Source organism: Grammomys surdaster, unplaced genomic scaffold (genome assembly GCF_004785775.1).
Source record: "Grammomys surdaster isolate TR1022 unplaced genomic scaffold, NIH_TR_1.0 218, whole genome shotgun sequence".
Taxonomy (NCBI): Eukaryota; Metazoa; Chordata; class Mammalia; order Rodentia; family Muridae; genus Grammomys; species Grammomys surdaster.
This window is the reverse complement of record NW_021604663.1, coordinates 2,224,024-2,247,832: the sequence shown is the minus strand read 5'-3', so window position 1 is coordinate 2,247,832 and position 23,809 is coordinate 2,224,024. Positions and strand designations below refer to the sequence as shown.

The window sequence follows — 23,809 nt, the reverse complement described above, 5'->3', positions numbered from 1 at the left end:
ACACACACACACACACACACACACACACACACACACACACACACACACAGATACACATGCACTCGTGCCTGATTGGTTTGATTCAGAATGCACTGACATCTGTGGCTCACCTAACAGCTCCTGGACACAAGTGAAGAATTCATTAGTGAGAGGAGGTGCTGATGTTGTATGCGTATCAGTTATTCCAGTGCAGTGATTTCTGAGATGGTGTGCCTGCCAGATAGAACCAGCAGTAAAGCAAGGCTTATAGCACTGGGAATGAAATTCCGAGGCCCATGACAACACACAGCAGACCATAGCTATGGGCTGAAATTCATTCTGTGGCTCAGTTTCCCTTGAAAATCCTACTGTGACACATTGGAGCAGAGGAGGGTATTAGATTCTGCTCGAGGGGGCATGATGATGCCCAGCACAGGTAGCTCACACCTTCATCTTCTTTACGTACCCATAAAATGCTGACATGCAAGTTTTCACTCAGCCTTCTGTCTCTCCAATAAGATTTCAGATGATTTATTTTGACTCTTTGGCTTCCTGGGGTTTCTGATTTCACTGAGATAATAAACTACTCACAAGGGCACAAAGCATTATAATTTAGGAGATAATGTGATTGAGTGACATTTGTTTGGGCACTTCTGTGTCTGTAATATTCAAAAGACTCTCAGTGGATGACAGCTGCTCTGTGGTTCTCCATATGAAGCAAACATGCTATCTGAGCAGGGGGTTCAGCAAACCTATAGTGGGAAGTTTGATGGCCAATTTTAGGATCAATTAAAACCCAAGATGCTGGGAGGGATTTTCTTAATCAGATTATCTGAAGCACCCTAAATGTGGACCACACCTCCTGTTGCAGTCAAGAAAACAGGATTTGGAAGAAAAGACACTGGTTACTTGATTTTTTTTTTGCCTGTTTTCCCTCATTCTCTCTTACAGACTTATTTATCCTGTGCTACGGCCAGTATTTAAAACAATTGCCTCAGGATTCCAAGTCATAGCAAAGGCCAGTGGCTCTCCAGAAGTCCTTCAGCACACCAGCACCTGACTGAGCTTTCAGAGCCATTGTTGGACTACCTGGACCATCTCCTGTAAGCCAGTTTAATAAATCTCCCTCTTAATTTATCTTTTCCTTCTGTCAATTCTGTTCTTTTGAGAACTCTGTCTAATACAGGAAGGATCAGATGGGAAAAGTGTAAGGTTAGTCAGTCGACCTGACTCTGTCATCATCACGGCAGGAACAAGACTATAAATGGGTAGATGGTTTGTGTTCCAATCACAGTGTATTCCAGAGGTGCTAACTGTAATATATAGAGTCATAGTTTAAACCAGACCAACCACATCTGGATCTCTGGAAAGTTTGTCATAAACACACAGGTGTGGACAACAGCCTGGTCTGAGCATCTGAATCTGTTTCTTTTAGTTGCCCATTTCAGAGTGAGATGCATTGGTCTGGACCTGGGGTTGGCTTCTCCTTGCATTCACCCATCCAGAGGCTTTTTAGTTTAGTGATTAGAGCCCTGGAGTTCCCGTGTGGACTGGCATTCTCTCAGCCGAGTCCCTAGGCATCACAAGAAGTACTTAGGACAGGTGTGTCCAACTTTTTGACACATAGCATCAACTACAAAGTTCGCACTTAAGACGGCCCAGTTGGGTTACAAAAAAAAATCATGTAATATTTTAAGTAAATTCACAATTTTGTCTTGTGTCACATTAGCTGTCAATGGGCTGTGTGAAGTCTGTGGGCTGCCAGTTAGACAAGCCTGATTTAGGATGTCTATTTTTTTTAGGATTATTTTAATTTTGAAAACATTAAATAGAAGTAATAATTAATAAAATTAATAACTGTCATCATTCTCTGCCCTGGTGGACTCGGGCTTGTTCATTCAGACTGTGTATCTCTATTGCAGGCTGAGGAGCAGTGTGCAAGGGAGACTGGGATTCCTACCTTATGGAGACATGCGCAGTCATGCACACCCCTGAGGGGTCTGTTTTCATTCAAGCAAACTTACACCCAGAGAACTGGGTGGACTCTGTGTTTTAGGTATAATGGAATGGCTCTTCCCACTACAAACAATTGAAGCATTCCCACAGATGATGCTGGAAAGAAACCCCCAAATTATCCTAAGAATGATAGCATTATTTAGCAAGAATATAATGCCTAATTCATGTAAGTTCTATCCATGAGATACATGACCATGTAAGGAGGATAAAAATGAAAATACTCAATTGAAACCAATAAATGGGGCTCAGAAAGTAGCCCAGTCAGCACACGTAATTGCCTAGCATGTGCAGGATTCTGGATTTGATTACCAGCAAAGCCACCACCCTTCCATCACCCACACACCGCTCAGTGGTATTTATATGAAATACAGGTCTATATTTGCTACCATTAATGACAAATATCAATGTACAGGATTGAAAAGACCTGAGATTTGAATTGATGCTTCCATTCTTAGACTCTTTTTTTTTTTAATTTATTTATTATGTATATGACAGTCTTCCTGCATGTATGCCTGAAGGCCAGAAGAGGGCACCAGATCTCACTATAGATGGTTGTGAGCCACCATGTGGCTGCTGGGAATTGAACTCAGGACCTCTGGAAGAGCAGCCTGTGCGTTTAACCTCTGAGCCATCTCTCCAGCCCCCATTCTTAGACTCTTAAAGGTGTAACAGTCTAAAAGGATCGAGTGAACTTCTGCAACACTACCAATTAGACAATAACTTATCTTGCTTATTAAATAGTCCCAAATCTTTTAAAGTATAAATTCAGAAATCTATTTTGTTTTTCTTGCCTTATTTCTCTAGCAGTAAAAATGGAAGTCTATCTTTCAGGAAAACCTTCCCCTTATTTCAACAAAAATGGAAATCTTCTATTCAAGTTGCATTGTAGCACATTGGAGTACGTAATCTTCCAGCAAAAATTTTGACTGAGAGATGCAAAGAAATTTGTCCTGAAGACTCACAGAAGGAAAGGTTACAATACATGCAACAGACAAGTGTTGCTGTGTTGCTGGTCAAGCATGCTCCTCACTCTATGACTTGCATTTCATGTCACCTCCCCACAACAACATACATGAAAGTAACAGCTTTACTCGTATAGCTTATTTTGAATAACATTACAATATGAAAAAAATGTAAGTTCAACCTGAGTAGTTTTTTGGACTGAAGAATACCAACCATTTTACTAGAGAAAAATGATTCATAAAAGCGGCCTCAGAGGAAGTGTTCTAGGAGGAATTCCATTCACTGAGTGACTTCTAGTAAGAGGCTGAGCTAGGAAATGGAAGTGGAAGATTTATGAAGCTCAACAGATGACACTAAAACAGTTATTTGACTCTATCAAGAAATCAGAACTCTACCGTCAAGCAAAGTTCTCCCTGTTAGCTTGCTTGAAATCTTATGTGACCTCACAGTTTCATTCCTTTGTTACTGTGCAACCCTCAAAAGTCCACCCAAAGAAAACCAAAGTCAGTTGTTTCTTTCCAGTGACTTCCAGGATCTTCTCAAGACCATCGATGTAACTGTAGGTGATGAACTGCCTAGCTTTGGAGAACATGCCAACACTCTGTGATCCTCAATCACTGACTAATATCCTGATTAGGAAATATAATTTCTCAGCAGAGTGGAATTCCTTGAGAACAAGTAGCCTTAAAACAGCATTTCACACATGCATGCTCTGGACCTTATTCTGTGATATCAAGGTGAATCTAAGGAGAAGGCCATATAACTGATATTTTTAATGTGTAAAACCAGCATTGTCACATTAAGTAGTATTAAGCTTTACCAGGAACTAAAATGCTTTCTTGTTCCTGAAGAAATTTGAGCTTTTAAGGAAAAGATTTAAAAAAAATAACTGTTTGGAAATATTTCTTGTTTTTTTGTTTTGTTTTGTAAATATGACTCCTTTAAAATATAATTATGTTCATTATAAAACACTCATATCTGTGACATCTACAAAGGTTAGAAATCAGTGTATAGTTTTCTTTAAAATAGTTCAAATGGAATGTTTCACTGAGACACAATGTTGTTTCTTGTCCAGTGTTTGAAACAGGCTTTGCTATGTAGCCCAGGCTGGCTTGTCCTTCACAGCAATCCACTTGCTTCTGAGTCCCTTGTGCTGGGATTGTAGGCACATAACAATATGCCTGATTTTTCAGTGGGTTTGAGCTTGTTAACATTTACCAGAAAGTCTCCTTGCAGACACAGCTGGATAAGAGGACATCTTGATCTGTGATGTTAGAGTCTACTTTGGGGAGACAACATTCTACATTTTTACAATGTGTCTGAGTTTGAAATAAGAACCCAAACTTCACCCTTATAGATGCAGGGGATGGGGATGAGATAGGGAGTATCTGGGGGGGTTGAACCAGGAAAGGGGATTACATTTGAAATATAAGTAAAGAGATAGCCAATAAAAAATTTAGAATTTTTTTTTAAAAAATAGATCCCAAACTTCTAGCCATTTTTGCAGGAAAACTGTACTTGAGAGATAAAACTGGCAAAAAAGATAAAAAGATATAAAATGTGGTGGTTTACAAAATATAGCCAACTTTATTTTGGCTAAAAACAAGTTAAGAAAGCAGCTCTGAAAATGAGTTTAGAGGACCTAAGAAGCAGGATCTCTGGAGGCTACAGACAAACAATTCCTTTCCAAGTGTTGAAAAGGCTGAGATAACTAAATTCTGAAACTCAGGGAGACAAGGAGACTCAAGTTCACTGGAAACTTATTCATGAGTACTGACAGTTGCTCTCTTCCTAGCTGCCACAAGCTAGAGACCTAATGTCCCAAATGTTCTTCAGGAAGAAGAGTTGGCCAAGCACACAACAGTACTAGCACACACTAGAGCATAGCTAGGATCCCACAGAAGGGAGCGACAGCAAAGGCACCATCCTAAGTGGGAGCCACCGGTCCTAAGTATGCCCCACTGCATGAGCCACTCACTGGCATCTCAGAAAGACAGAGTTGTAGAGCAGAGCCTGGCACATCGTTCCAGGAGTTGAGGACAAGAGAAAGGATACCTATGAGGGCCAACAGAGGGGATGTGGGGAAGGGAAAGCTCTCCACAGTGATTATCATGGTAGCCACATTGGCTCATGCATGTTCTAGAATTCGAATGTATATTTCAGAATAAAAACATCAATGAATGCTAAGGTAATTAAAAAATAGTATGGGAGGGGGGAGAAGCATTCAAAATGCAAACTTTCCCATTTGGATATTTGTAAAATGGTGGAAAAGACTTGAGAGAATAGAATATGAAAAGAAATTGCTAACTAGAGTTAATGAGAGAATAGAGATCCCAAGTAGCCGTGATCGCCTTAAAAATAATATTTAAAGGGTGTGTTATTATTTGTTGCCAAGAAACTTAAAGTAAGATATAGTAAAGTAATTTTACTGCCCTCCAAAATCAAACACTTAATAAATCAATATATATTCAAAACTACATGTGCTAGAGCGTCAGCCAGGGGCCTCAGGGCCTCTCCTTCTGACTGTGGGGTCAGAGTGCTCTCCGCTCAGCTCCCCACTTCCCTCAGCCCATCATTCTGCCCTCTCCCCTGTGTGACTGTAGAGCAATGGGATGATTTATCTGTTTGAATCCTATGAAAATTGGTTCTTATTTTACAGTACTGAGAGAGCTATCTGATTTTCTATCCTTTAAAGAGCCTTGCCTCCTAAGATGCTACTTTCCAATGTCGGATTTATTCCTGGAAGAGTCCCCTCTTCTCGCTGCCAATCTCATTCAGCCTGGCAAACTTTCTTCTTTTCCTCTGGGATGAAGCAGAGCTTAATTCATCTCAGACAATATTTGGTATGTGGCAGCCACGGATCCTGGCATCCCATCACACTTGATTTTGCAATGCAGAGCCTGCACATATTCCGGGTATTTGAGATGGAGTTAAAAAAAATTAGAATGCTTACAGGAAGAAAAAAAATCTCAAAATGTTTAGTAAATTGGTATTCTTGCTACCCCATTCTGAATACTTAGTTTCAAATGAACTAGACCACCATTATAAAGTTAATTTGTATTATCTATGTCAAGCTTTCTAGCATACGTATGTATATATGCATATTGTTTTGGGGTAGGAGTAGGAGACCTCGGTGCTGAGATCTTACTGGAGATGCCTTCAGTAGTGATGGAACCCTATCCTCTCACCTGTACCTGTAAATTTGCATTAAGGAAATAAGGATGAATGTGAGTCAGAGCTCTACAGACCTCAGAGGTGACAGTCAGAGGGGAAGGCTTGACATGACGGTAGACTGAGAAGAGTCCCACAGGTCCTGGGAGGCTCAGGCTCAGGCAAGAAACCCTAATTAATCATGGTGGGCCATGGACAATGAGGTCCGTTGTAAAAGGCAACTGATAAATATATAATTTATCGCAAAGAAAAATGTGCAAAGCAGGGGTTAGTGTTCACTTAGTGAGTGACCGAGGTTATATGTGTAAAGATTCCCCAAACTTTCTGCTTTGAAGGGTCCTTGCCATTTAAGGAGTTCTGAATTCTAGATTTAGAACTGCTATTTGTTTCTTTGGCAAATCTCATATATACACACATATATAAATATGTACACACACATACACATATATGTGTATACATATAAACACACTATGTATGCATATATACATATACACACATATATGTGTACACATATAAATACTCACTCTCTCTCTCTCTCTCTCTCTCTCTCTCTCTCTCTCTCTCTCTCTCTCTGTCTTCTGAAAAAGGTTACTTTTTAGGGAATACATGTAAGCTCTACTGATGTTGGGGAAGCTCTTACATGTGACCCCTTTGCATGTTTTGCATAGAGGGAAGTCTCCACATGACTGTATTTAAACTTGAATTAGCTTGTCTCACTGATGACAGACAGAGCGACCCTAGGACTTTACGTCCTCAGAACAATGCATGCTCACCTGTCCTCATTTAAACCCTTTGAGCACTTTCTGATGGAAATGATTCAGAGAACTCTGGGTACGGATTTTATATCTCCACTGACTTCTCCGTTTTCTTTTTCTGCAGTGCAGACTTTGATTATTGATTATCCTTAAGTACTGCAGGGTTTTACAGGAGGCAAATACCTAATAACAGACTCTTTTGTGGGGAGGGCAGGAGCAAATCATTTCTCGGCGTAGTAGTTTAGTTTATGCTACACATAGAGAAAGCTTGCTGAGTTGAAGTCTCATGGGCTGAAGACGCAGCGTGTCCCTATGCTGTTTCTCCTGAGGTGGTGCTGTGGAAAAAGTGGGGCTAGCTTTTGTTTAAGGTGCGCCCTAACAGAGAGGGTATCTCAACCAGGAGTATCACCCTCTTGCAGGCACTTTCTCAGAAAGTCTGTCTTACTGTATTCTCTTTTTTAACTAATTATTTTATTTATTTGCATCCCAAATGATGCCCCCATCCTGGTTCCTCCTCCCATAGTTCTTCACCCCATTCCCCCTCCCCTTTGCCTCTGAGAGGGTGCTCCCCGACAGGCATTCCCCTTCCCTGGGGCATCAAGTCTCTATAAGATAAGGTTCATCCTCTCCCACTGAGGTCAGAGAAGGCAGCCCTCTGCTACATATGTGCCCAGGGCCACGGACCAGCCCACGTATGCTCTTTGGATGGAGGCTTAGTCTCTGGAAGCTCCCAGGGGTCCAACTCAGTTAACACTGTTGGTCTTTCTATGGGGTTGCCATCCCCTTAAGTTCCTTCAATCCTTCCTCCATATCTTCCATAGGGGTCCCCCCAACCTCAGCCCAATGGTTGACTGTAAGTATCTGCATCTGTCTCAGTTTTATTGTAGTCTAAGCACTGTTGATTCATGGTGGGGAAAGGAAGGAGAAGAGAATTCCAAATTGGAGTGAATGAATACACAAGGTATGTGGAAAGTGATCACTTCAGTTTTCAGTTTGTTTCCCACAAGGCCATTCTACAGCATGCATGGTTCCATTTCCTAGGCGATGCCTACAGGGTCTGGAACAGTCTCTTCTTTCTGAACAGGTTCACTTTCCATCAAGGAAGCCAGACAGCCAGGTGAAAGAAAATGAAGTGGATTCCCGTGGTCTAAGTTAGCTATTTATCAATACATCCCATGAGAGACTTCAGTCTGGCTACAAAGTGAGAGGTCACACCACCACCAACGGCCAGAGTAATTGCAGGTGACAGGAGTTAAAATAGTTTCAATGCTCGCTGAGTCAGCCCTCTGGATTTAAAAGCAGGGGAGAGGGTTTTCTTCAGTCCCAGAGGGAGGGCTGGAGCTCAGTACCCACCATCATCATTCTCCCGTTTGATGGTCTCACAGCTGAAATGGCTGAGGTCCCTGAGGAATAGAACTCAAGGGTGGCTCAGAACCACTCTGCTAGAAAAGCACCTTTCAAAGCTCTTAGGTGATGAGAAGCTAAAGCTGAGACATAAGTGAACCCTGGAAATTTCTGGGCTCACCTTCCAGTGTCCTACAGTTTAGTGTGGGGATGAAACTGGAAAGACACCAGAGGAAAGATGACACTGGTCCTGTCAGGTACCTAGGGTAACGTCCAGATCCTAAGAAGCCCAAGTCATGAAGCACAAACTCTAGTTTTCTGAAAGGCCAGTGTCAATCAGCTACTTTCTCAGACATCCCTGAACACTAGATGTTTCTAAAAGAATTTTGAAGAACTGCAAACTCAAAACCAGAAATCTCCCCCACCACCACTTACACATACACACAGAAACACACATAATCAAAGTACACACACTTACACTCATACACTGTACATTCATACACTCATACACGCACTCATGTATACACACATACACATATCTTTATAGGGAGAGACAAATGCTTTTACTGTCATCATTTAGTTTCTTCATAGGCAAAGGATTTAAAATGCCTAGTCCACCCATGGAGAAAACAGTTAAAGCCAACTGTAGCTCCCCATAGAGAGACCTATGTCATGACAGGGAATTGTGGGTAAGGAGCATGACTCATTCCTAAGAGCCATAGGCTAGTGTATGCTGTTAAGATGGATGCCCTTGATGAGACCACATCCAGATGTCTTCCAAGTCTTTTTAAAAAATCTCAGAAAGGATTGGCTTTCCATCCTTTGATGGCCTCTGATTCTGTCCCTTTGATGGTCTCTGACTCTGTCCCACGAAGGGCAGATGCTTGAAGTTTGAAGTCAAGCAAACAATTCTAGTGATGTTAATAGAAACCTTTGCTATTCCAAAGTACTTTCACTTTAATAGCCCCAAAATAACAGTAATCTAATGAAATCAGTCACCACCTAGACAATATGCCTGACGGTAGGAAGCAGCAGTTTGTTCAAGATGCTCAATGAATTTATATCTCTAGGTCCCTCTTTTTAAGTGCTAGATCAAAGATGGCTTCTTGTTGGTGACCCCCCAGCAAAAGCACTGCCTGCTCATTTTCACCAATATCATACAGAGTTACTTGAAAGCAGAGCCATGCAATGCCGTAGTGAACCTTCAGTGATGATCTCAACCTGGTGCAGCACTGATTTTGTGAAGTGTGTCCATTGGCCTTTCCCCAGGAAGGTCAGTTAACTCTACTCTCATTAAGGAACAAGACATCCCATAATACATCCTGCTGTTTTCAGTAGATATTGGGCTAATTCCTCACACAGCCTGCTTCACACAGTCTTACTATGGAAGGAGGGCAGGCGTACTCCACTCCTTGCCTGATCTGAACCTGGGTTTCCACATGTAAAAAACCAACTAGTCACCAGGATCTCTCATATAGAGTTTCTGTGGGGCTTAAGACAAGGTATCTTTAACACATGACGTTTGATGATTGGCAAATTTCAGTTCAACAGACAATGGTAACCATCACATTTACTGCTGGCTACTGGTAAGCAAAAGACGACAGCTCAGAGTTTAAGAGCAGCTGGGTCTTTCTGGTTCTGTCACTATTCTGACTCTGAGACTGGCTTCAAATGTTTATGCCTTCCTTTCTAAACTGTATTACTCTAGAAAGAACCACGTAACTCACCTCTGCATTGACAAATACTTAAACATGCGATGTGCCCCCAAAGCCATAACTCATGGTTGGTTGGGCACCAGTTGGTTTTGGGTGCTCTATGGTGTGAACTTCCCTGTGTTGCCATGTGGCAAGGCTACGCATGTTCCATAAGCTCTGCTGCTCACCTTGCTAGCACCTCACCCATCGGCCCTGCTATGATCTGTTAGACTGTCTGTGGCCATCACATGCAATGCCTTCCTGTCTCTCCTCACTCCTCTACTCAAGTACTCCTTCTGTGTAGACCATGTTCTGTCATGGTCTTTTCTAGACTACAGGATTGTCTTAATTCTCTCTTGATTTCCAATCTGACAACAACTGACTAGAAATTAGGCTTTCTCAATAAGAGCTGTGAGAATACCTACATGCACTTGAAGTTCTTCCGTTATTTCCTAAACTAAAATCAAACTCATCAGGGTGAGATTCAAACCTCTATTTATACTCTGGGGCCCACCTACTTTCCATGGCTCATTTTTTTACAGTTCCTATCTCAGAAGTTAGTCTCTTTCTCTCTTTTTTCTTTCCTCCTTTTTTTGAGACAGTTTTTTTTCTCATGAAATCCAGAGTGGCCTCTAGAACACGTGGTGATCTTCTTGCCTCTGCCTCCCGCTCTTTAGTGTTGCAATTCCAGATATATGCCACCATAGCTTAGTTCGCATCTTAAATACTTTTTGATTACAAATCTTGCTTGATCTTTATTTTTCTCTGTATCTGGAAACATGCTCCTCTGGGGATCTTCACCCTTGAAACACCATTCGTGTTTTGTGTCCTCTGTGAACCTGAAATTTCTTCATACAAATGGTTCTCAGCTCAGCCTTCCACATGACTGTGGTTCCTATGGTTCCTAGTGACTGTTCTTGAATGTGCTTATGAGTACATTCTTGTCAACATCTGGCTTGAGGTTTTGTTCATTCATTAGAAAGAATTATCTATAAGCCTCAGAGTATGAGCACTGGTTAAACGGGCCTCATTACGTGTTACTACATTCAGTTAATGTGGATGTGATTTTCCTCTGACCCCACATCTGTTATTTGAGATGGAGAACTTAAAGCCAACTAAAAGATCTGGAGTGGTAATAGATGTTATCTCTGAAGACAAGGGTGTACTTTATGCTATAACAATGGCATTTTATGGGCCACTTATTGGATGCTATTTTTAAAACTTTTTATTGATCTTCCTTGTATTTGGTGGCTTTCATGACCAGTGGAAAACTTTCCAGAGGAAATATAGCTGAGAAGAATGAAAGAAAAGGTAATGGAGAGCCTCACATTCCCCTGCCACAGCAGGGAAATTCAAAATTGAATGCCAACCCTAGCTATTAAACACGCTGATAAAATCTCCCTCCAACTTCACTAAGCTAGGCAATTTTTCTCTCTTCTCCTCTGCCAAAGCAGTCAGCTCTGAGAGGAGGCTGCAGAGATGGCATGAGAAAATGAAAACATTATTCAGCACAGGCTTCAGAGAGCCAGCACTTGCTCACTGTGGCTTGATTCTGACACTCCGAGGGTAAGGATACCATGGGGGGAGGTCTGCCGGTGTCTCACCTGAAGTTCCAACTCCCAGTGTAGTTTCCTCAGTAGAGAGACTGTACAGCCTGTCTGCTGTCAGGTGCTTTGTCACCTGTAGCCAGCCAGGGTGTCTCTTAGCCCTATAATAAATAGTTGTTGAACCAATATTTCAATGAACTGTGACCAAATGCATATTTTAAAGATATACTTCTTTCCTTTGGCTGTCTAAATACTTGGATTTCCCTGGGAATCTCATGATGGGAGAAGAGGAAGGCTAAACCCTGATACCAGCCAGAGAAGACTGTCCCCCAGAAAGAGATCGTGCTCAGTCCTAACAATTTGTCAGACAGCCTGGTGGCAGACAAGACAATGGTGGATCAGTGGTGGGCAGGGATACACTTTGACTGTGCCTGACAAGTTTTACCTATATCTCTACCTCTAATTTAAAATAGACCTCATCTCAATAGTCTGAAGATGGACAAGGGGTATCTGTTCCTCCCCGATATGGCATGAACCCCTTTCTGTTTTCTCATTATTAGTTGTTGCTGGGGGTTGAGGGGGGTCTGCTCGGTCTCATGAGTTGAATGAGTTGAAGTGGGACACAGGATTGAACAAGGACCAAAAGGCTATGATCTCCGGTGTTTTAATTGTCTAACTGTATCAGATGCTAGAAGCTGATGGCTTCTGGAGACTTAAGGCTCTCTTGCTTGTTCTGTGGCTGAAAATCACTTGCCTCTGGCAGTTAACACCTGGAGTTTAACAGCAGGGGATTAAGTAAAGGGCTGTTTGTCCACATCCCTCTCTCCCAGGTCCTTTCCTGCCTCTTGTCAGCTAGAGAAAGTTAAGTTGGTAGAAAAGACTCACTTTTAAAAGAGGCTATGGAAGACAGGTGACTGAACCTAGGCTCCAGGGGATTCTAGGGCTCACGCTGGGATCTTAGAAAATCTGCTAACAGAAGCATAAACCCATGAGGTGCTCACTCATGAGCATAAACCCATGAGGTGGTCACTCATGAGCATAAACCCATGAGGGCATGGTGAAGACAAGAAACAGCGTGTGAAAATAGGCATCTTGGAAAAGTTAAGCAGTAAAGAAATTAACCAGGTAATGGGTTTGGTCGGACTGAAGGGTGTGCCATTAATGCTGCCACTGGGAAGCAAGGAAGCCAAGAGACTGGAAAGCTGCCTTATTAGCAGAAGGAGGTGACAGTCTACTAATGCAGAGTCCTAGAGAAAAGCTAGGAGACGAGGCAGAGTCAGCATGAAGGCACCAGATGATAGGGGAAGAAGACTGTAAAATGAGGAGAAAATTCAGCTGTTAGATTTATTCGTGAGACATTAACTTTTGTAAAGGAAAGGATTATAGAAGAATAGAGCATACTTATAAATTCTTTTTATTCTCTTCCTGTGCAGCCTCTGCCTGTGATCACTTTACGCAGGAGAAGGTCACATGGGTGATACTCTGCCATTTCTGGGCTTCTGCCAGAAGCCTGCAGTTCCCACTGCCTGTCTCTTGGGAACTTGGTCTGAGTTTTCTGAGCCCTGATCCTCACCATCAGGAGGGAGGCACTGGTCTCTCATCACTGAGCACAGTAAAATGCACACACCTCCTTGATCCTTAATAAAGTATCAGACACGCAAGCATCCCTGCCAGCCAGGCACTGCCAAGCAAGTTCACCAGTACTGTGGGGACAAATGGCCCAGCTTAGTCCTGTCCATGCCTGTTTCTTACACAACTGTGAAACAGGAGCAGAGTCATGGGGATCCACATTCTGGGAAGTGTTCTTGTGTAGCAGTAGATATCTGAAACAGGACAGAAGATCAGGATTTCAGGGACTGGGGAGAGTGCTTGTGACTATGAGCCGTTATTTTCATGGTGCCACTCTTTTATATATGACTATAAGTGACATCATCCTGTTTGTGACACCCTTCATCACTGTTTCCTTGCCTCCAGTTCTACCTTCACTTCCTGTTTCACATTTTAATGCCTGATGCTTAAATTTAATTTGGAATAAGGGGAAGATATCAGTTTTCTGGACATTTATTCTAGATATTCTTTCTGTTTGGAAGAGCACGTAACATTCTTAGACAGTGGAACTCACCGTGTGCGTTACAAAGTGCGGGTTTGGCACACTCTCACTGGTGCAGGGTTCACAGTGGATCACCCTCTTGTGCAGGGCAGAAGTAAAGAAGAAGGAAAGAGCCCAGGAATTCCATCAGCAAGCAATGGCTGCTGTCCTGTTGCCGCTGGCCTCCCCTTTGTTCTTCTGGAGTGGTTGTTATCAGTATCCCTAACTCTTGACCAGAACATTGTTAAACAATAGCTCCCAGAGATGACATTCATGGCATTCACTGTGTTTCCACTGTGCAGGGAGGTCACAGATGTGACACTGATTGTGCCTACAGCTCTTTGGGCCTGAAAGCTTGATTTGGCTTTAAATTTGAATGGTAAAGCACACCCACATACCATGCTTCGGGATCAGATTCTTGATCATTCTTGAGAGGCTCCAAAAGAAAAGACCTGTGTGTTATTTCTGCCTTGGGGGCCATCTTCCTTCTCTAGGAAGAGGCCTGCTTTCTTTACGGATGCTAGTGAACATAAGTGTTTAACTGGTTAATCATCAGAGCAGTGACAATGTTGACGAGCAGTCATAGACAGGGACAGTCTGTGGCAGTTTCTTAAAAAGCATCTTTGTCTTCACGCTGCATTTTGTCTTAGAAGCACACAGTTCCCCCTCTTTGGTAAGTTATGTTGCTCATGGCATATGGAATGTCTGTGAGAGCTATAGAGAAAGCTTTCATCATTTGCTATGTCTTCAATTAAATCAAGACCCAATCTCTGATTATTGATTTTGGAGAAGGATGACTATAGCAAAGTGACTTGGAAGGAAGCAAAAGGTCCCGCAAATGTCCCATAACTCCTGCCCGTAATTGATACTTCAAGCTGTCTCACATTGGCCAATTTTCTAGTCAAACCAAATCTGCAAAATTAAAATATTACAAATGAATCGTAATGAGCAATCAGATTAGTCTGGTGGAACGAGCCCTCTAAATTACAAAGTGTTCCACTTGACAAAGTCTTATGTCCTCCGATAGGGCCCTCGTGTTCATAAGGTAAAGCGGAAATGAATTACAGGTGTTAGGCATCAGCACTGTGTCACGGTCAACAGCGCTTGTGCGCTGCACCTGCCGCGTGGTTAGCATTGCTCACAAATGTCTCAGGTACGTTATTTTTAGATACTTCCAAGAATGCTCAAGAGCAGACCTACTTGTCTTCATCTGGCAGCCGTGGAAGTAGCAGCATGGACAGCTACTCTCATCGCAGTCTCTGTGTGACAATGCTGTGGCTATTGTGGGTCACACTCCTGATTGCTAAATGGAAGTTTCCTGGCTAAGGCTGTAGAGTCTGCTGGCAGTGGCATCTCATGTTGGCACTGGGCAGACCTAGACAAATAGATAGTGTTTACATAGGGTTTGCTGAGTTGGTTAAATGTTCATGCCCTTGGAGTCTTAGCTACAATGGTTTAGCGTATTGGAGGGAGGGCTCCTCAGGTTACAGTTGTACAGTTTTAGGGACGCTGAGGCAGTGACCCCATTGCCATTACAGGCTTATGCTCCTGTCTCCTTTGTAATTTTCATGGAAAGATGGTCTGGCAAAAAGGCTGTGGCAATGTCTACAAATGGACTCCCAAATATTTCAACCCTTATGCAACCCAGGGTATCTCTGACTGATGCAAAAATCCCAGGTTGAAGTCAAGGGCAAATAAGGGGAAAGACTGTGGGACTTTTCTGCCTGCAGAGCCTCTTTCTTGAGATTGGCAGCTGGCATCACAGCAGTCCATGCGACCTGCAAGGCGGACAGCATGGCTGTCCTCTACCTGCAGCAGGGTCAGTGACCAGAGTGGGAGAAGCCACAGTAAGCCAACCACAAATGACAGATTAGGTTGGAAATATGAGAATTTGGGAAAACAATGGCATGTAGTTCTTATTGTCCACAAACAAGCTGGCTGGAATCACCTTATGGAGATAAGAATGGTGAAGTCCATCTTTGTGACAGTTAAGAGACATCCCATGAGAGCACGCATACTCTCCCCAAACTGATGCTAATGTCACACTGAGGGAAACATCAAGGACATTAAAAGGCTACATTGTATCTATCTTTGCATTTATCAAATACTTACAGAGGACTCTGACCTTGAGATGAAAGACATCCAACCAAAGGTGTGCGGTGTTTATCACCCTGAGCTGGGATTCATAGAAACGTTTATCTTTTAATGTATACTTTTCCACTTACCAGAACAGCACATGATGTCACCTTTATCAGCATTAATTCCTTTTTGGATGTCTTTCCCTTTCTCATCAGCCCATTGGAAATATTACCCGGTACTTTTCAATCAGTTCAGAGCTGCCGAATGCTCACTGAATGCATACTCTCCATAAATTCCCTAAGCCATCTATGTTTTTTCCCACTTATCTAGGGATGTGTCTGGAGGGCTGGCTGCTTTCCAGACATTGGCCTCTGAGTGTATTGTAGAATTGAGTACAGTAGGGAATGAATATATTAAAAATACAGATAAATGGAATATTTAAGTGAATTTGGGGAAAGTAGAACAAATTTAAAGCTCAAATTCTCAAGAAAGCCTCTCTGGAAATGACAGTAGGTAAACATGACCATTCAAAGGACAGATGGGACTTTCATTTATTAAAATGGCAGTGATGGGAACCTGTGAAGGGGGAGCAGGACCAGGAAGCCAGACTGTGAGTCTCTGAGCACACCGATGGAACATGAGCCCAGACACTGGGCTCACCGTCACATTGTAAAGGAAAATCACACACAGTGAAGTTATTAATAAAAATCAAAAGCAGCTCAGAGCTGGGGACATGTGGCTCCGTGGTGGTCCCCTGCTTGTCAAGAACAAGGCACTTGCTGGAGCCTTAACAAAGTTAACAGGAATGGTGGAGACAGCCCAGGTAATCGGACAGTGAGAGAGAGACATGGTGAATGCACTAGGATCAGAGGCAACCCAAATCAACTATCTGTGAAGAGAAGTTACACCAGAGGGCAAAATGAATGGAAGCCAGACGACAAGAAAGGGATCGCTACCCTGCTTCTCAGTGTCACCCAGACCTCCTCACGTCACGTCATGGGCAGTTACAAAAAATCCCAGAAGGACACCACCTACTTTCTGAGATGCTCCAGATTTTAACTATTAAACTGCACTCCTCTAGCAAACAGCTCATATCAAAGCTTTGGGAAGCGGAAGTAACAGCATTTGGATGCATAACTCCACTGAGCAGTGGAGATCTGATTTGTATAGAGAGAAGATTCTGAGGTGGGAGGTACTTGTTTTTAAAGCAAATACAAGAATAGCTCTTATTTAACATGCTTTATAAGCTCAATATAAACCATGCAGTGTTTGGTGTTTTCAAACTATTTGCTTGTTTGTTTATTTATTGATCTGTCTCTGTCGTTCTGGAGATTGGACCCAGGGCCTCTGCATACCAGGCAAGCACTCTACCCACTGAGCTATGTCACTACAGTCCTTTCGACATGATGTAACAGAGTGGTGTGGTGGGAACATCCCCTCCAGAGTTAATTATTGATGGGGCTTCTTAGAAAGTTCCCTGCAACATTCATGGCTTCAGTTCTAGCTCCAGAGAGCTTGTCCTGCAGCCAAGCTCAGTAGGCACAGGAAATGCTGAATCTAAGCATGTGGTGCTGATGCCAGCCTCTCTGCAAACGCTCCCCTTCCTAAGACACAGAAGCAAATGTCCACTTTCCCATGTCACTACAGAATATGGAGGGCAGATTTCTCCTTGGACTAGGGGAAGGTGTTCGTATGGGAACATTTCCCCAGGGTGGAGGTGACATTGGGGACATGTGTCTTTCCAGGACAACTTTGAAGTGTCCCCCTTGCTAGCACTACTCTAGCATCCAGCAGACTTGCCATCAGCATTCCCCATGATCCAGATGTCAAAATGGCCTCACATCCTCTGAGGCACCAGCAATACCTGCCTGCCTCCAATTGTGACTTCAAGAGGTCAGGTAGGGTGGGATGGTGGATGTTACAGTTTTTCTTTTGTAATTATGGTTAATGACTAAGAGAAAATCACAACCTACATAGGTTAAAACAGCCTATACAACCCATATAATTAGTTCTCTTCTTCATCCAATGCAGGTGTATTTTTATACAGAGGGTGGTTCACAACTGCAGGGGACCATGATTTGTGATGCAAGAGAAGAGAATCTGAGGCACGAAACTCTCAGAAGACACACTGAAAGGTTCCTTCCTTCCAGACTGATTCTCCTACACACCAGGTGGGGTGTGAGCCTCGCCTTCAGGGAGCTGCTAATAGCTAAGGGAAAACTGAACGAAGTAAAGGCAGATGTGCTCAGAAGTTGCTAGGAACCCAACATCTGCTCCAGAAAGAGGCAGCAAAGCAGCATCATTGAGAGTGTGAAGGGACAGAAGTGCAGGGATTCTAGGGATACCCCACGCCACCCCAGAGCTGACACGAGTGTCCCCTCACAAACTGCACTCACAGTGTATACACTGGGAATGTAGAGATGGCCACGGTGGCTGCATTTATGGCTCGGACATTATGAACAACTGTAGAGTAGGACTCTTGTTTTCCTAGCAGGTCTGTGTTGGAGTGCTTTGTCTCCCTCACACAACCCCATTCCCCTGACAGTCCCCCCTGGAACAAAGTTGGTAAAAGAGCACACTTGGCCACGGCCCTTCAGTCTCTCCTTCCCCTTGCAAGACAATCTGCAAGCACAACTTTACCTTTGTCCAGCCTCCTCCTGTCCTATAGGCTAGGCAAGGCTAGATTACAGAGAATTCGGATTGCCCCTCCCTCCTGCCTCCTGAAAACTTGTAAGAGTCAGAAACTCCACTTGACCCATGGATCTGAAGGTTCTCCCTGCAGGACCCCATCATGCCTCCTATGGTATGGTACTCACTTCCCTAAGGATTTCCCAAGAACCCTGTGGCTATCTATGGCCATGAATGAGCCTATGGTCCTCCTCATAGAATTACACTGAAGGGTCATGTTGTCTCAGTTTCCCTCTATGGATTGGCTTTCATGTTTTTTTTTTTTTCTAACAATCTGGTTGTTACATGTCACTGGCCACAAGAAGGAAGCCAATTCTGAGTCAAGGAGATGAAAATTATCATGGAGAGGGACAAACAAGGCTTTGCTCAGTAACAGAAGGAAGGGTGGCAGTGGCATCTCACCTGACAGGAAGTGGTCACCTACCTCCAGGAAGCCTCTGACTGGGCAAGGGTCATGCCTTGAACCCGGCATCCTCCTGTCTCAGCTTTCAGAGTACTATGATAAAAGCTGTGTGCTTCATTGACGATAGACTACTAGAGACAAAGGGAAAATGAGAAGGGGGAGATGTTTGACATAGAAGGGACAGGGTCTGATAGAGCTTCGGAAGTTCCAGCCCTGTGTCAGCATTCCCCTATGACAGTCTCTTCTGGGTTTTAGCTGACTTTTGAACATGTTTTACACCTTACATTGACTGATGTTTTCTCTTAAAAACACACTTTTTAGAGGCTCATCAAATCTCAACCTGTGAGATTTCTGTCTCATCTCGAATCCCCCCCTTCTTAGGTAAAACGAAGACCCTATACTGTTCAGTGTCCCTGCCTCTTCTGCCATGTCTTTGCCATTTCCAGCTCTTCCACCCTTCTTATGTTTTCAGATTTATAGCATCTGCATTTTTCTCTGTGTCAGCAAAGACTGGAGGCTTTGCCTATGACAATCCAGCAGCTGAGATGAATCTCACCCACACCAATGACTGTGTTCACAGTACAGGTGAGATGCAATCTCTGCATGAAGCCTTCAGGTAGATCCCAGAGCTGTGTCACCAAGCCTGGACCTCTCAGAACGTAACTGTACCAAGTGCAGCTCAGGCGATTAAAATTCCCATACTCAGTGTTTGCGTCTTTTGGTTTATATACGGGCAGGTTTCGAGCATGGAGTTATGCTTCTCCTATTGTCAAATGACCTTTCTTTCTTCTGGCTGACAGGATCATCTTGAGCCTTCTCCATCTGCACCCTGAGCTCCTTCCCTGCCTCATTAACTGAGTTTTCTATGATGCCTTCCCTTTTTAGGTCTGGCTAACAATGACTTTCCTTTCTGGAATGTTCTATTGTAGCTTCTGTTTTCCTTTACTTTGTGTGTCAATCTTCTCCTTAAGACATATGCCTCCAGGCCTTCCCCATCCTCTCCTAGAGAATGCTTTGATTTTACTCTTTGAGTTGCTCAAGTCTTTTCCTTGCTGACAACCATTGTCTCTTACTGGCATCTGAACTACACAATAACTAGTTTCAGAAAAGGCACCAAAATCTCAGAACCCATAATCTTTGAAAGTGACCATACTTATCTACACCCTTCTCAAAAACTTTGACTGGGTTCTGGATTCTAGATTGAAGACTACTTCTCCATCAATCTTGGCTGCCTTTTGCCTTGATTCTGGTTTCAATACCAGAACTCCAGTAATGCACTGGGAGAGGTATGGCTTTGTTTGGTATAGGTTAAGAGGCTACATGAAGAGATAACCTGGAGTCCTGCCCAGGAGGATGCTACTCGTGCTGCAACACCATCTTGGGTATACAATGAAGGATACTATTTGCATGAGCTTTCTCAACCATCACTGGGACAGATTTGTAGAGTTCTAGGGAAAGGTGTGTGTTCTAAGTTTCTTCAGTGGTATGTGATTTTGAGGATGGTTGCTCTGGTTTTTCTCTACTTGTATAGACTAAACTCCTTGGTCTCATTCTCTGAGAGGATTAGTTTCTGCTGATTCTGGAAGAATCCCATTGGCTTATGAGGAACTTTGCTGTGGTTTGATTTACAATGAAGCTGAGGCATTAAAGGCTTCTCCTCTGCGAGAAGTGGGGTTAACAGGACTATTCGCATGGATTACCCATTATTGAGGCAACTGGTATCTTAATAAATGCATAAATTTGAAAAATACTCCTGAAAAATGGCCATGATTACAAATCTGTGCTGTTTATTCACGTGGGCACATCTTCTATATTTATATGGGGATTTTGCTTTGAATTTACATTTGCCAAGTGACTCTTAACTTCGGTGTTCATGTTTACATTCTCATTTTTACTTGGATGCTGAAGATGAATTTCACACCATTAATTTACAACTGTGCATTGGCCCTAAGGATAGCAGTGGGACATAAACAACATGCAAGTGACATAGCGTCGTGAGTCAGTTTGGTCCACCGAATTTCAGCGTGTGTCTATTGAGATTGAAAAGACCACGGCCGGCTTCCTCACGCAGGAAAGGTATTGAGAGCTATGTGGTTGGTTATGAGAGCTATGTGGTCAGAACATGAAGAAATTGCTATGTAAGTGGAGCTTGAAGACTGAAGTTTGTAAGATGTGGGTGAGTTCAGAGCCAAGCTCCTCATCAGCTTGGCTCTGAACTGTCAGGAGCCCATGGAGCATGTGAGAGTCACCAGGGTTGGTTAACTGCACACAGAGCACAGCTTGAGGAGACCTGCTCTGAGAGAACCCTCCTGAACAGCACATGAAATATTATTTACACAAGCCAAGTCCTTCCAGAGGCAAATTCTTGGCTTATCTCGCCTCCTCAGCTCACACTGCCAACCCTTTCCTTCCGCCCTCCCATATGGCCAATTCTCAACCAGAGGTACTTCTTCCCAAAGCATTCTGGTTTGGACAAATCAAACCGACTCTGGTAATTTATAAAAGTTGATCTGTTGACAAACATACAGTGAAATGATGTAGAATAATTTTAAGAGAGACTAAAACATTTGATTTCATATTTTACCTCTTGTCTTCTGTCTAAAGAGATTTTAAAATAGACCTCAAATTTAACTTAAATTTCAGATGTCCACTGACTTATCTATCCCCAGAACTGTCTCAAAGGGGGAGATAGGGAAAGACTATGAAAGAAAAAGTCAATCCAGTGCTATAATTTGAACACACAAGTGTAGCAATGGTAAAGTTGAATGTATGACTTCTTATTGATTGCCAAATATGCTGCTCAAAGAACCATGGCAAGCAAAAGTATCAGAATAGGAAAAAGAAAACAATCCTTCCATTCTTCAACATAAAGTGAATGCAGACAAAGTAAATGCTTAATTGCACAGTCACAGCACTGAAGGAGAGGGCTTGAGGAACAGTGGGTATGAAGTGTTGGACTGAAGTCTTTTCTAAGCTTGAAGTCTCAGGAGTCCTGGGAGCCTCTACCATTATACTCCTGGAGAATCTTGAGCTAAGCAGGACAGTTGTTTTGAAAGAGACAATGTGTTTGGAGATCATGTGGAGGAATTATGTGGGACCAAGGGTGCTGGAGTTTGCATAGATAAAAGCCAAACGTGATGGTTAACATTGACCGCTGACCTAATGGGACTTAGAATCACCTAGGAGACATACGTCTGGCCGTGTCTGGTTTCTAGATTACGTTAATTGAGGTAGAAAGGACTCTCCAAGAGTGCAGGGCAGGATTCTATGAGCTGAGCTGGGGTCCTGAATAAAAAGGAAAGAAGGAACTGAACACCAGTGTTTGTTGCTCTCTGCAGTCTCCTGGCAGGGATGCAGAGTGGCCACTGCCTTACACTCCCCCTACCATGCTTTCCCCACCATGATGGACCACACCCAAAACTGAGCCAGAGTAAACTCCAGCCTGAAGCTGCTACCCAGACTTCCTAGCTTCGTTCTGAACAACTTCCTGATTGAAGAAGTCTTTGGCAGTAGCCAGCTTTGTGCTCTGCTTTTCCTATGCCCTAAAAAAATTCATGACCCTTGGAATTTTGAAAAGTGATGAGTATTTCTAAGGACAGTAGAGAATCTGTCAGGAGCAGTAGATAGTCAACATGGTCCATCAGTCAAATTCAGAAGGAGAATAGCAAACTGAAGGAAAGCACGAGGCATACATTGGCCCCGAAACTAATTTCTTACAATATAAAATTGTTCTGCTGATCAATGCAAAAAGACAACCTAATAAAAAAAATAAACAAGAAGAGCTTAAAAGCAATCCAGGGACTAAACTACCAGTGATCAATAATGATCTGAAATATGCTCAATGGGGTGAGAATCCATTATTTGCCTGTTGGATTGGAAAATATTTAAAAACTTAGCAATAAATAACATAAAATGGGCATCTCACCAATGAGAACAGTAAGGCAGTGTATTGCTAGCCTCGTGCTCTCAGATATGCTTTTTTTGGGAGGGCATTTTGTGAAAAATGTCAAGGTATGCATTATTTCACAGCAATGTGATTTCTAACAGTGTCCCCACTCAAGACCATGAGGATATAGCCATTGTGATTGACTGAATACCTGTGTCTTTCTCGTAATCTTTATGCTAATGTCATAATCTTACATGGGATAGAATTTGAAGGTGAGGTCTTTGGGAATGGTTGGATTAATATAAGATGGTGAAGGTGGGAACACGTGGTGGGATTTGCCTGTTATGGGGAGGATGGAGAGAGATCGGAGCACACATACAGTTCTTTATTTTCTATGCTCTCTTGTCTCCCTGCCACATGAAGAACTGCAGGAAGGATGCTGCCAACGAACAAGGAGAGTGTCTTGTAATCTTGGACTTCCAAGGCTCCAGCATTGTGAAAAGTGAATTTCTCTAGTTCCACTTTGAATTCAAGACATAAGAAAACCAAGCTGGACCTGGGTTGAAAGCTTCGTCTCTGTTGGCTTGTGTCTGTACTGCCAAAAGGCGTGATGTGAGGTACTGTGGGATGAAAGTCTTTGGTTGTTCTTTTCTGCTCTGGACGCTGTGAGCTACAATGCTGACCCATCAGGAAAAATACTGCATATAATAGTGTAACTGTTGTGAGAGTAACCATCTACTGTCTAGTCGGCTTTTGGGGCCCTCTCTGCAGGAGGGAATTCTACCTGGTAAAGTCAAGCTGGTCAAAACTCTATATCCAGAGAGATCATAGGCCTTAAGGGGGAACCTAGTACCGTCATTTAAACAAATGGACATGTTGTCAAACTGCCTTCTGAATATTTATGTTTATAGAGATTAGTGCTGCTCTCAATCTTGGTCAGAGATGCCTCCTTACAGCAGAGAATGGAAAGACACACAACAGGTGAAATGCTCAGAATACAAGCCTGTTGAGTGTGCAGCCAGAAGTGGACCATCTCTATCACCCTGTTCAAGGCACAGGGACATCAAAGACGGGAAACTGGAAAGCTTATAAGATAATGGCTAGAAGACGGGAGGACTGCTGGGAAACAGTGGCTCTGGCCATGGCATGAACTCACAGCTCTGGCCATGACACGAACTCACAGCTCTGGCCATGA

The 23,809-nt window shown here is 43.0% G+C and overlaps 1 protein-coding gene and 1 pseudogene across 2 annotated transcripts in view; one reads left to right on the top strand and one right to left on the bottom strand.

Moving 5' to 3' along the window:
* The window catches only part of Prkn (parkin RBR E3 ubiquitin protein ligase), a 1,140,372-nt gene that overhangs the window by 477,880 nt on the left and 638,683 nt on the right, over nucleotides 1–23,809 (bottom strand). The gene's annotated exons all lie outside the window — the stretch shown is intronic.
* Nucleotides 16,371–23,809, top strand: part of LOC114625463 — a 35,719-nt pseudogene continuing 28,280 nt past the window's right edge.